The 12,541-nt window shown below is 36.2% G+C and overlaps 1 long non-coding RNA gene across 1 annotated transcript in view; it reads right to left on the reverse strand.

Moving 5' to 3' along the window:
* The window catches only part of LOC103275094, a 16,358-nt gene extending 6,584 nt beyond the window's left edge, over window positions 1-9,774 (reverse strand). The window contains exons 1-2 of the long non-coding RNA XR_505291.1: window positions 9,754-9,774; window positions 2,881-2,882 (exon numbers count right to left, since the gene is read on the reverse strand). This is a non-coding gene — a long non-coding RNA (uncharacterized LOC103275094). The remainder of the gene's footprint in view (window positions 1-2,880; window positions 2,883-9,753) is intronic.
* Window positions 9,775-12,541: the final 2,767 nt, after the last annotated feature.

A 12,541-nucleotide genomic window follows, 5' to 3' on the forward strand; every position in this document is an offset into this window, starting at 1 on the left:
CAAGTTTCGTGCTTTACAAACTATGCATCACAAGACCACCACGAGATCTGCAATTTCCAAGCAAACAATTCAAATTCCATGATGCCTGCCGTGCTTACATTAAGGTCACAGGTGCACAATTTCAATACAAATCGTTCAAAGTGTTTTCCATAATGTTCAATGAATCATTCATATTATACTCTTTGCTCTATACCCTGATTAATACAAAAAACTTTCCTGAGTTAACTCTAGGTTCAATCCAAGTTCACTGATTCCCAATATTTTTAACAATTAATATTATCAACTTAACACTATACTATAATCTATAAGTTTAGTTAAATGACTTAACTGTCAGTTATACTATTAACCTATTACGATTTAACGTAATGCCTTATAACTCAGTTAAAACTTATTCTTAAACTACCAAACTTTACTATAATTCATATGTTTCATATGTCTAAACTTTAATTTTCATATGATCTAGTTATTGGACTTTAATACTATGCTATATCCTATTAAGCTAATACCTTATCGTTAATTCTTTTATAAATCGTATAGTAACTATTACACTTGAATAATGTAGCAAAAGGAAACAAAACAGCAAGCATAGATTTACGCAGCTATGAGTGTATATGTATATATTTTATCCTAACAAGTCTACTCTAAAAATCAAATAGTAGCTGTCACACTCTTGAACAAGGAAATGCAGGGCTTCCAAGATGGCGGCCATGGGCTGAAGCAGACAGAGTTTCGGTAATTAACGAAACAAAAGAAAACGTTCTACCTGGCTAGGGGCAGGGCGACAAAACTATCATGGTAATTTAGTTTCTAATCTTAGCCCTAGGGGAAACAGCTTTCGGGAACAAGAGTTGACTACCCAGTCTACCAGGAAATAGAAGTTAAAAAATATCTAGAAAGAAGTAAAACTTAGAAAGACAGAGAGAAATAATTTTGCTATGCACTTTCCATCAGGTGTATTGAGATTTACTTATAAGTTTTACTGCCATGTATGCACACTGGTCACTAATCACATGCCAATATCATAGGTATAACTGATATCCTATGTCAGAGGCGATCTTCCAGATGGGCCTTTACAGGCCTCAGCCATGTAGCTATAGATGTTGGCTCCCAACAATGAACTGAACCATAGAAACCTGTGGGACACTTTCAAGTGTACCAATATACAAATAATGGTATATTTGAAGGAAGAAATGGTTGAAAACATCACAAATTTGGTAAAATATTTGATAAGACGTATTTAAGAAGTTCAGCAAACATGGTCAGCACTGTATGTCAACTAAACTTTAAAAATATTCTCCCCAAATGCACACAGAATATCCTTTATCCTTTCTGTTAGGCAGTAAATCAAGTCTCAATAAATTTAAATGGATTGAAATGATGCAAAGTATGTTCTATCACTCCAATGAAGTAAAATTAAAAATAAATAAAATAAGGAAATCTGGGAAATTTACAAATAGGTGTAAGTTAAGCAACAGACTCCTAGATTACTAATAAATCAAAGAAGAAGTCACATAAGAAATTAGAACATATTTTGTACTGGGCAGAACCCAAAAAACCCCGGAATTATTTTTTAGGGGGTGGGCCCCTTGTAATACACTCAGAATTTGTTCCTCCAGATCAGCCACAGTTTTTATCTGGAGGTTTTGAGAAGGTCGCAACTTGCAGAAGAAATGTCTCGGTTGTGGCAAACAGGTAACAGGTTCTTCCACCATGACAACACACCTGCCCACACCATGCTGAGTGTTCAGCAGTTTTGGACCAAATATGGCATGACCCCTGTGTCCCACCCTTCCTATTCACCCAATCTTATCCTGAGTGACTTTTTTGTTGTTGTTTATTTCCCTGGATGAAAAAAGTCCTCAAAAGAAAACGTTTTGCTGCAGTGAAAGAGGTGAAACTAAAAATGGCAGCAGCACTAAGAGGCACCCGAATTAATGGGTTCAAAGACTGTTGTGAGCAGTGGAAAAGGCATCTTGATAGGTGTATTGCATCAAATGGAGAGTACTTTGAAGGTGACTGAAGTTTAAGCATGTAAGAATAAATACACATTTTTTTATAAATAAATTTCAGGGTTTTTTGGGAGGTCCCCCCTCATATGATTCCTGTGTACATGTGTGCACGTCATAAATTTGTTATGCTTTTCTCTCCTTAATCTGTCTTTTGTTATAGGAGTGTCAGCCATGAAGAATCACCCCTTTTTTACCCTTTCAGTTCTGGTGACAAAAGTGGAATCACTGAGACACCTGACTTGCTCCAGAGCCTACAAATGAGGTCCTAGGATAACAGACAAAAAGTTGGCAAAGAAAGGAAATAATTTTTGCCAAGGTTAGTTATCCTAGACATTAACTTGTAATGCCCAGTCAAGAATGGATTTCTTTATCCCTTTCTTTCAAAATTCAGGCTGGCAGAAGAAATGATTTCTTTGTGAAGAGTTTGTGATTCTTATGAATTTGTTTTAGATACCTGTGACTTATTGATCTTTAGACTCCCAGCAATGGCCTTTGTCTCTGTAGTCTCTGTCTTGTGTGTCAAATGTCATAAGAAGAAGAAAAAAATAAGATTATTCTTTTCTTTCATTTTATTTCTTGAAGCTTGGCTTTGTAATCAGTGAATTTATTCTCTGGTTTCTGCCACCCGTTGGCTGGGAGTCCAACATGTCTGTTTGAATGTGCCAGCTTCCAAGGGAATTTGTGGTAATTTTCTCATTCTTCATGGCCTAATGAAGGGTCGTTGCTTTCTTAGACTATATTTAGGAAAACTTTAGATCTTAAAGGGGATTGCATTCTTTGCACCCAAGATTGGGTTTTAAGTCACAATTAAAAGTAGGTACACTTATGAAAATTTGGACTTTTTGATCTAAGTTTTGTTTGTTTTTTGAACCGCTCTCACCCTCACCAAATTCCTTTACAAGCTCAACCTACCTTCTTGACTGATTTGCAACAGGTTTTGCAAAAGGCACTCCAGTTTTCCCAAGGCCTTTGACCTGTCCCTTGGAGATGTAAATCTTGCCATATCTTTGAAATGTAAACATCCAGTGAGTTTTCTAGGATTAAAACTTTTCAGAGACAATCAGCTTTAAATTTGGAACAAGGAAATCTTTTGATTTTTCATCTTAGTTGAAAATCTACTCCCTAATACATATATATATATATATATATATATATTTTTTTTTTTTTTTAAAAATCAGGTTAAAGATAATGTAGTTAGTCTTCTCATCTGTATCCATTAGATTTTATATGCAGGGTTGTTTTTTTTTTTTCCTCAGAGCAGGCGAGGCAACGCTACAGGGCCAGACACATACACTAGGCTAGAGAGACACTGGATAGGTGCATCAGTGAACTAAACAAATACTGTACTCTGTCTCCTCTGTCCATTTCTTTTCTTGTTGACATGATTTTTGACTATTTAAAAATTGACCAATTTTTAAAAATCTTAAAGTTCTTTTCTACTAACTAGTCACATAAATAGGTAACCTTGACTTATCTCATTTACCAGATCCAGTTCAAATTTTGAATTATGAGACCTAACAAATGTAAAGCAAAAATAAAATTCCAAACCCCTTAACCGACTGAAAGGACCTTCTCTGGGCCAAGGGAAGTCTGAGAAACTAAATACCAGGCTATGACAGGAAAAGGAGATCAGACTTACTTCATTATACCCCTTCCCTTTTGGAGTTTAGGCATTAAAATAGAGGTCATAAGCCTAACAAAACAGATTCTGTGATAATAAGTTACCAAATTCCAGCCTCACTCTGGTATAGCATCACATGACAGATAGCAAGCATTAAAGGAAATAGAAATATTTTACCTCAAAATATGTTTTTTGACATATTTGAAACAGCCCTGCAAATATTTACATCTGTAGAGAATCTCCTTCCCTAGGAACAGTCTGACACCTTTCAAGACATTTACAACCTACTCTTTCTGAAGCCTGCTGCTTAGAGGTTTCATCTACATAGGAAGAACCTTGGCTGCCCCAACCCCCCCTATCTTAACTCAAGCATTTCTTTCTACTGATTTCAAATTCTTTAGGCAGAGCTTAACCCTTTCAACCAACTTCTAGTCAGAAAGTCAGAAAATCTGTGATTCCACCTATAATCTGTAAGTCCCAGCCCCACACCTCTGCTACAAGATGTCCTGCCTTTCCAGGTCCAAGCAATGTATATCTTATATGTATTTATTCATTTATTCATTTGTTTGTTTATTGCCTGTAACTTCTGTCTCCCTAAAATGTATAAAACCAAGCTATAACCCAACCTATTTGGGCACATGTTCTCAGGACCTCTTGGACCGTGCCTTGGACCTTGGTCACTCATATTTGGCTCAGAATAAACCTCTACATATTTTAAAGAGTTTGGCTTTTTTTTTTTTTTTAGTTAAGGTCTCATACTGTCACCCAGGCTGGATCACTGTGACACCATCACAGCTCACCACAGCCTCAACCTTTTGAGCTCAGGCAATTCTTCTGCCTCAGCCTCCAAAATAGCTGGGACTACAGGTGTATACCACATGCCCGGGCAATTTCTTGATTTTTTTGTAGAGACAGCGTCTAGCAATGTTGCATAGCCTGGTCTCAAATTCCTGGACTCAAGTGATCCTCTAGCCTTGACTTCCCCAAATGTTGGCATTACCAGCATGAGCCACTGAGGCCTGCAGCTGAAAGTTTTAAAGTAGAAGCTGTAACATCTGCTTCTGTCTGTGTATTAGTGAACATCTATGTATGTGTGCGTATTGTAGATGTGAGATATTTTTACCACAAATTTATAAAATCTCCATTTTAATTGTTTTAGAGGAAGAATACATTAAGTGCTTATTAAAAATTGTGTCAGAAAAATAATATTAATATAGATATTTTTCAAGCTCATGTGACAAGTAAATATTTAATAAATTAGAACTAGTCTAATATTGTTGGTTCAATTTTTTTAAGTAGCATATTTTGAGTTATCAGTAAAATATACATGTATTTAACTTTAAGATTCTCACTTTTATGATACTTGTCTAGTATACAGTGAAAGGACAGACTGAGAGTGGGAAGCCATTTTTCATCTTGTTCTTAAACACTGACACAATGATGAGAAAGTAGAAGCTATGTTTTTAGAGAAATGTACACTTTAGGTAAAATTAACTTTGCTAACTTTGTCTTTTCAGAAACAGACTTCCTGGTGCCAAGTATCAGCGGTATCTCATAGCGGCAATCAAGCTTGCTTAGAGTAAAGGGAATTTTCAAGGCCTAAGACATCATGCATTGGGCAAGGATTGTAAAAGTCATGAAACTTATAATTACAAAAGTTATGACCACTCAGAGGGAGAACAGGTGGGGATTCGATCTTCCAGTAAGTTGGGCACTATCTACAGGGAAGTCAAGGATCCCCTGAAGCTACCCACTGGGAATGCCTAGGAGATAAGGGGAGGTGCACCCTCCATTAGCTCTAAGGAATGTCATTTGGGAAGGTGCAGGAGCATTAGAATCCTTGTCACGCCCTTCTCTAGGGGCTATGATAATGTGCGCGGACATTAGTGGGTCTCTGTGTCACAGGTTCTCCAAGACATCCACAGGTGGTCGATAAGGAAGTTACAGAAGTCACGTCTACCTCATTGCAATATCTCCAAGGAAAAGAATTTAAGCCAGGACTTTGGGGGGCTACCACGCCACACTCACCTAGAGTGTATGCCCTGCTCCCTGTCTGTGGGGGGGAACTTTTCTTAAATAAATCTTTTCTTCCCTCACCTCTGTGTGTTGCAATTCTTTGCATTTACTCGGATCTCTGGGTTGCCAGCGCACTTCTCCAGCTTGCCAGCTCCAAAGGTACTGTGTCTTCCCTGTGCCTCTCCCTCTCCATCCAATCCACCCTCACCCTATCCATACCCTAACATACAATACTATAAATATAGTTAAATTTATAAAGAAAACTTTCAAAATCCATTTCTAAGGTATTTCTTACCCCCACTGATTAGTCAATTAACCAGAACATCAGAGAGGGAAAAAAAAGAAGAGCTTGTCGATAATTTCTTTGCCCACTTAAAAAAGTCTTGTTTTGCTTAACATTCAGGTCAGTATAAGGGGAGGGAATTTCTAGAATAATGTCCTAGTGATTGCAATGACTTTTAAATTAGTTTGTCTGCTTATGAGGACTAATTTTATCTAATGTCATGAAATTTTCCAAGCATATATGTTAAGAATGAGTAAAATGACTAAAATATAAATCGGATAAAAGTTTATAAGTAAACGTTTTAATAATAATTATGTCTTGGCTAGCTAGGTGTGGTGGCTCATGACTATAATCCACTACTTTGGGAGGCTGAGGTGGGAGGATTGTTTGAGGCCAGAAGTTTGAAAATAGCCTGGGAAACATATCAAAACTCCCATCACCACAAAAAATATTTTTTAAATAGATGTGTGTGGTCACCCGTGGTCCCAGTTACTTGGGAGTCTGAGGTGGGAAGACTACTTAAGCCCAGGAGTTCATGGCAGCAGTGAGCTGTGTCCTACCAGTGTCACCCACCAGCCTGAGTGACAGATTGAGACACCTTCTAAAAATGAAAAAATAATAAGTATGTCTTATAATATGTTTATTTAAAGTTTTCCAAATCCTTATGGTAACTACACCCTTACAATTTTGCTCAGTTAGGACGGATGCCATGGCTCAAGCCTATAATCCCAGAACTTTGGGAGGCCGAGGCGAGATGATTGCCTGAGCTCAGCAGTTCAAGACCAGCCTGGGCAACTTGGCAAGACCTCGTCTCTAAAATAAATAAAAAAATAAGCTGGGCATAGTAGCACACGCCTGTAGTTCCAGCTACTTGGAAAGCTGAGGCGGAAGTATCACAAGCCTGTGATGGATGTAAACATGCCACTGCACTCCAACCTGGGCAACAGAGTGAGACACCGACTCAAAAAAAAATTTTTTTTTATTGCTCTATTATACTTTCTCATGTGCCTGTTGGCCATTTGTATGCCTTCTTTTGGGAGATGTTTGTTCAGGCCCCTTGTCCATCTTTGAGTCAGCTTATTTGGGTTTTGTTTTTATTTTTAGCTAGCTCTCTTTACTTTTTTGCTCTATTTTGCAGTGAACCTAAATCTTCTTTGAAAAATGAAATGTATTAAAGAAAAACATTTTTGCTTATTTAAATTAAATAATGAGGAAGCTGAGGCGGGAGGATTGCTGGAGCTCAGGAGTTTGAGACCCACCTGGGCAACATAGCAAGACCTTGTTGCTACAAAAAGAAAAAAAATTAACCAGGTATGGTGGCGAATGCCTGTATGCCCAGGTATTCAGGAGGCTAAGGTGGAAGCATCACTTGAGTGTAGCAGTTTTAGGTTGTGGTGAGCCATTACTGTGCCACTGCACTCTAGTATGGGTGACAGAGTAAGACCTTGACTCAAATAAAATTAATTAATTAATTATATGGTCGATTTAATTGAGTATATAGATCATTTCCAAATAAGATACAATGCTAAGTCATTAATTACTAAATATAAGAGTAAGCTCATATGCTTTTGGCTCCTTATTTCAAGAAAGCACAAGATATTTGAATTTGTTAGTAAATGTCTTGTTCCACATTGAAAATTTGTTTTATAAGAAGCCTATGTTTGTAGAAATAATAAATATATATTCATAAATTGCTTTGGGACTTCACAGCTCAAAATTACTATTAAGTTTTCCCTAGAAATTAAGGTTGCTAAAAGTTAAAGTTATAGGTGATATAGATAATTAAAACTACTAGCGACCAAGGAAGCAATTCTTTATACAAAGTATACAACTTTATCTTTTCTTTATAAACTGTATGCCTTTTACTTCTTTGTTTTACTTGATTATATTGGTTAAGCCTTCCAGTGCTATGTTGAATAAGAAAGGTGGGTAGAGGCACCTTCCTGTGCTATGTTGAATAAGAAAGGTGGGAAAGCTTGCCATGTTCCCAATCTTAGGGGGAAAGCATTCAATCTTTCCCATTATATTTGATGTTAGCTTTATGGTTTTTTTTTGTAGATGACTTTTATTCAGTCAAGGAAATTATCCTTTTCTTAAGGTAGGTTTATTGAGGTAAAATTATACAATAAGTGACCCCTTTGTATTTGTACAATTAAATGAGTTTCACCAAATTTATGCAGTCATGTTAACCACCACCACAAACTAAATACCTAAAATATTCAGTAGTCCAAATGGTCTCTTGTGCTTCTTTACAGTATTTCTTATTTCCTACCTCCAGCCCCTGGCTAGAGTTTTCTGCTTCCTACAGTTTTGTCTTCTCTAGAATTTTATATAAATGGAAGTACATAGTTTTCATGTGTAACTTCCTTTTGTTTTTCTTTTGAGTTGGGGTTTCACTCTGTCATCCACGTTTGTTGGAGTGCAATGTGGCATGATCACAGCTCACTGCAGCCTCGGCCCCTGGGACTCAGACAATCCTTCCACCTCAGCCTTCTGAGTAGCTGGGATTATAGGCATGAGCCACCACACCTGGTTGTTTTGTGTGAAGCTCCTTTTACTTAAATGAAACTTTTGAAATCCATCCTTGTTACATGAATCAGCTTTCTTCATGAGTATTATTCCATAGCACATATAAAACACATTTTTAAAAATTTCAACTGGTTCACATTTGGACTTTTTTCTAATGTTTTTGGTACTATAATGGATAAAGATGTACTGATAGAGTAGTTTTTGAGGGCACATGCTTTCATTTCTCCTGGGTAAATACCTAGGTAAAATCTCCAGCTTATGTTGTAACTGTATGTTTAACTTTGTAAGAAACTGCTGAACTGTTTTCCAAAGTGACATTCTCTATGCACATATCTAATACAGAAATTATATTAAAAAGTAAATTAGAAAACCAAAAATCATTAAAATAGCGATAGATAATCTGGAGGGAAAACAGATTAATTTCTATAACCAGAACTTTACAAAAAAGATAATCTATATGCCCAATACACATATGAAAGTGTGTCCAACTTTATTATTCATGAAGGAAACACAAATTCAAAATATAAGGTGATATCACTACACATACACCAAGTGAATAAAATTAAAGAGATAACACCAACTGCTGGTGAGGAGACAGCAACTGAAACATTCATGCACTGCTTGTGGGAGAGAAATTTGGTATCTTCATATCAGAACCTCTGGTGATATCTGTTGAAATTGCATACTCTATGACCCAGACATTTTGTTGCTTGATAAAATTCCAACAGAAATGTGTTCATATCCTTATCAAAAGGCATGTACAAAGGCCAGGCACAGTAGCTCATGCCTGTAATCCCAGCAATTTGGAAGACCAAGGCAGGAAGCTCCCTTGAGCCCAGGAGTTTGAGACCAACCTGGGCAACATAGTGAGACTTTGTCTCTACAAAAAATAAAAAAAATTAGCCAGGTGTGGTGGGACCTGCCCATAGTCATGACTACTCAGGATGTTGAGGAGGGTGGATCCCTTCAACTTGGGAGTTTGAGGTTGTGATGAGCCATGATGGGTGCCACTGCACCCGATCCTGGCGACAGAGTGAGGCTGACTCAAAAAAAACGAAAAGAAAAGAAAAATAAAGTCATATACAAGGAAGTTTATAACAGCATTATTTGTAATAGGTCTAAATTGGAAAATAAAAATCAAGTAACTATTGTAGTATAACAAATAAATAAGTTGATGTATATCCACAAATGGAATACTATGCAATGACAATAAAAAAACTACATGCAAAACCGTGAATAAATCTATAATCACCTAATTCAATATTAAGTTAAGTAATCAAGAAGCAAACATGTACATACGGTATAATTCAATTTATGCAAAGTTCAACAACTGGAAAAAATTTGGCGTTTATTTATTTATTTATTTATTTATTTATTTATTTATTTATTTGAGTTGGAGTCTCATTCTGTCGCCCAGACTGGAGTGCAGTGACATGCTCCTGGCTACCGCAGCCTTGACCTGCTGGGCTCCGGCGATCCTTCTGCCTCAGCCTTCCAAGTAGCTGGGACTATAGGTTTGTGCTACCACGCCCGGCTATTTTTTTATTTAATGTAGAGATGAGGTCTTGCGAAGTTTCCTGGGCTGGTCTCGAACCCGTGGGTTCAGACAATCCACTCCCCTTGGCCTCCCAAAGTGCTGGGATTACAGGCTAAGCCACCAAACCCGGCCAAATTTGGTGTTTAAATTAGGAGACTGGTTGCCCCTCTGGAGGTTCTGTCTTGAAGGAAGGATGATTATAATATTTTGTGTATTGAGCTAGGGACTGCTCAGTGGGACTATTCTGCTTGTGAAGATTTATTGAGCCAAAGACTCGTGATTTGTTCATTTTCCTGGACAGATTCTATATTTATTTAAAATTTCATATTTAAAAGTAAAAAAATAATAGAATGTGTTAAACAAATTTATATTAACAAATTTGACAACTTAGATGTTTTCTTAAAAACAGGATTTAGTAAAATTAAGGCTCAAAGAAGGAATTAAAATGGCTGCTCTATATCTATAATATAAATTCAAACTTAACTTAAAAAGTTTTCAGTAAGGAAATATCTAGTTCCAGAGATTTCACTAGTGAATTTTTCCAAGAATTTAAGGAAATAAAAGAAAAAGAAAAACATTTAAATATATGAATTTTACAAAACTCTTCCAAAGGGCAGGTGAAAGAAAATCTCCTAACTTATTTTGTGTGGCCACACAACATTGAAAGGGTATTACAAAACAAGAAAAATGAAAACAAGTATCTCAGTAACAGAGGCAAAAATTCCAAATAAAATATTACCAAGCATAACCCAGTGGTAATATGTAAAAGCCATTCAATGTATTTTTCTATATTAATAGAATAAAGTAAAAAACTATGTGATTATCCAGTAAATATGGGAAAAAACTGATGAAGTCCAACAGATGTTTTTGTTAACTAAGTAAACTAGAAACAAACTGAAATTTCCTCATCAAAAATCATACTTAATGTCAAAATACTGATCATATTTCCTCTGAGTCTGGGCACCACTTCTAGGTAACTTCACATCAGAGACCTTAACAAGTACAATGAGGCAAGAAAAACAAGACTTCAGCATTGTGAAGGAAAATAAAACTTTACATTTTCACAGATGACATTATTGTGCATTTACATAATCATAAAGAATAAACAGGTAGAGCATTTGATAAAATAATTGTCATGAATTAATAAATGATTCTTAGTAATTAATATTATTGAGCAAGATAACTGAATACAAAAACAATATCAAAATATCAATTGTATTTTTATAAATCAACAACCACTAATTAGAAAGTAAAGCCCTATCATGATACCATTTAAAATAACATCAGAAATCTTATAATTTGGAATGCATCAAATACGATATGCAAAATGTCTCAATATAAAACATTAAGCATCAGTTGGAGATTAAAGAAGATACATAAATACAGGGACTTATCATGTTCATAAACTATAAAAATTTATATTTTAAATAGGCATATTCTTCCAAAAAATGGTCTATAGATCCTATTCAACCTCAGTGAACACCCTGGAAAGTTTTGCCTTGGAAACTACTCTAAAATGTGATGGATCCAGAATTTTCAAGAAACTGTTGCAGAAGAAGAGCTGAAGGGCTTATTACTACCAGGCAACAAAGAATATTATAAAACTAATGTAGTCTCAGTGCAAGGAGAGACAAATAGAGCAATAGGACACACACAAAAAATCTCAAAACAAACCCATGTGCAGGTTGTCATTTGATATATATCAAAAGTGATATCACAATGCAATAGCAAAAGAATGTTTACCTCAATAACCAGTGTCAGAGCTACTGAATATCCATATGGAAATAAAAGACATGAAAGAGTGATAAGGAAGGTCAAAGAACATAACAATAGAAAATAGGCAAAGTCTTGGAAAAGTATTTCTTAAAAAGGGGGTATCCAAACAGCATAAAATATATCAAAGTTTATTCCACTTTATTAGTTATAAAGAAAATAAAAATAATAACATCAATGAGGCACCAGTAGACACCCACCAGAAAGTCTAAAACAAGACCACAGAAATCCCACCTAAAGAGAAAGATATGAATTAACTTGATCTGCCATGCACTGTTAATGGGAATGCATACGGCTATAACTGCTTTCAAAACTTTTTGGCTATATTTACCAAAACTGGACATATGCATTCCCAGTGACTAAACAATTTCATTCTCAGGTATTTAATAATTGAAAATGCATGCATGTGTTTTCTAAATGCCACGGGCATTAATGTTCATAGCAGAATTATTTGCAATAGAAAACAGGGGATCCCTCCCCCGACCTCAAGCTGTCTTTCTAGCACGATGCCCTTTTTCATTCATATTTGTGTTTCAGGTGTAAAGAGGAGAGAGAGTGAGCAGGGAGTGGGGTTTTTGTCTGTTGGTCTCCGTGGACTGAAGAGAGGGAGAATAGCAGTCTAAGACTAAGATTCTCAAAATGGTTTATACCCAGAACTCTCCGTCTAGGTCATCCAAGAACCATTTCCAAACAAGAAGATGGAGGGAAGACTTCCTAAGGGAAGACTTCTTGTCTCAAAGGAAGTGAACCCCAAGAAGGGTGATGAGATCAAT

The sequence above is a fragment of the Carlito syrichta genome, unplaced genomic scaffold, assembly GCF_000164805.1.
Source record: "Carlito syrichta isolate Samal-C Ts95f unplaced genomic scaffold, Tarsius_syrichta-2.0.1 Scaffold315307, whole genome shotgun sequence".
Classification (NCBI taxonomy): Eukaryota; Metazoa; Chordata; class Mammalia; order Primates; family Tarsiidae; genus Carlito; species Carlito syrichta.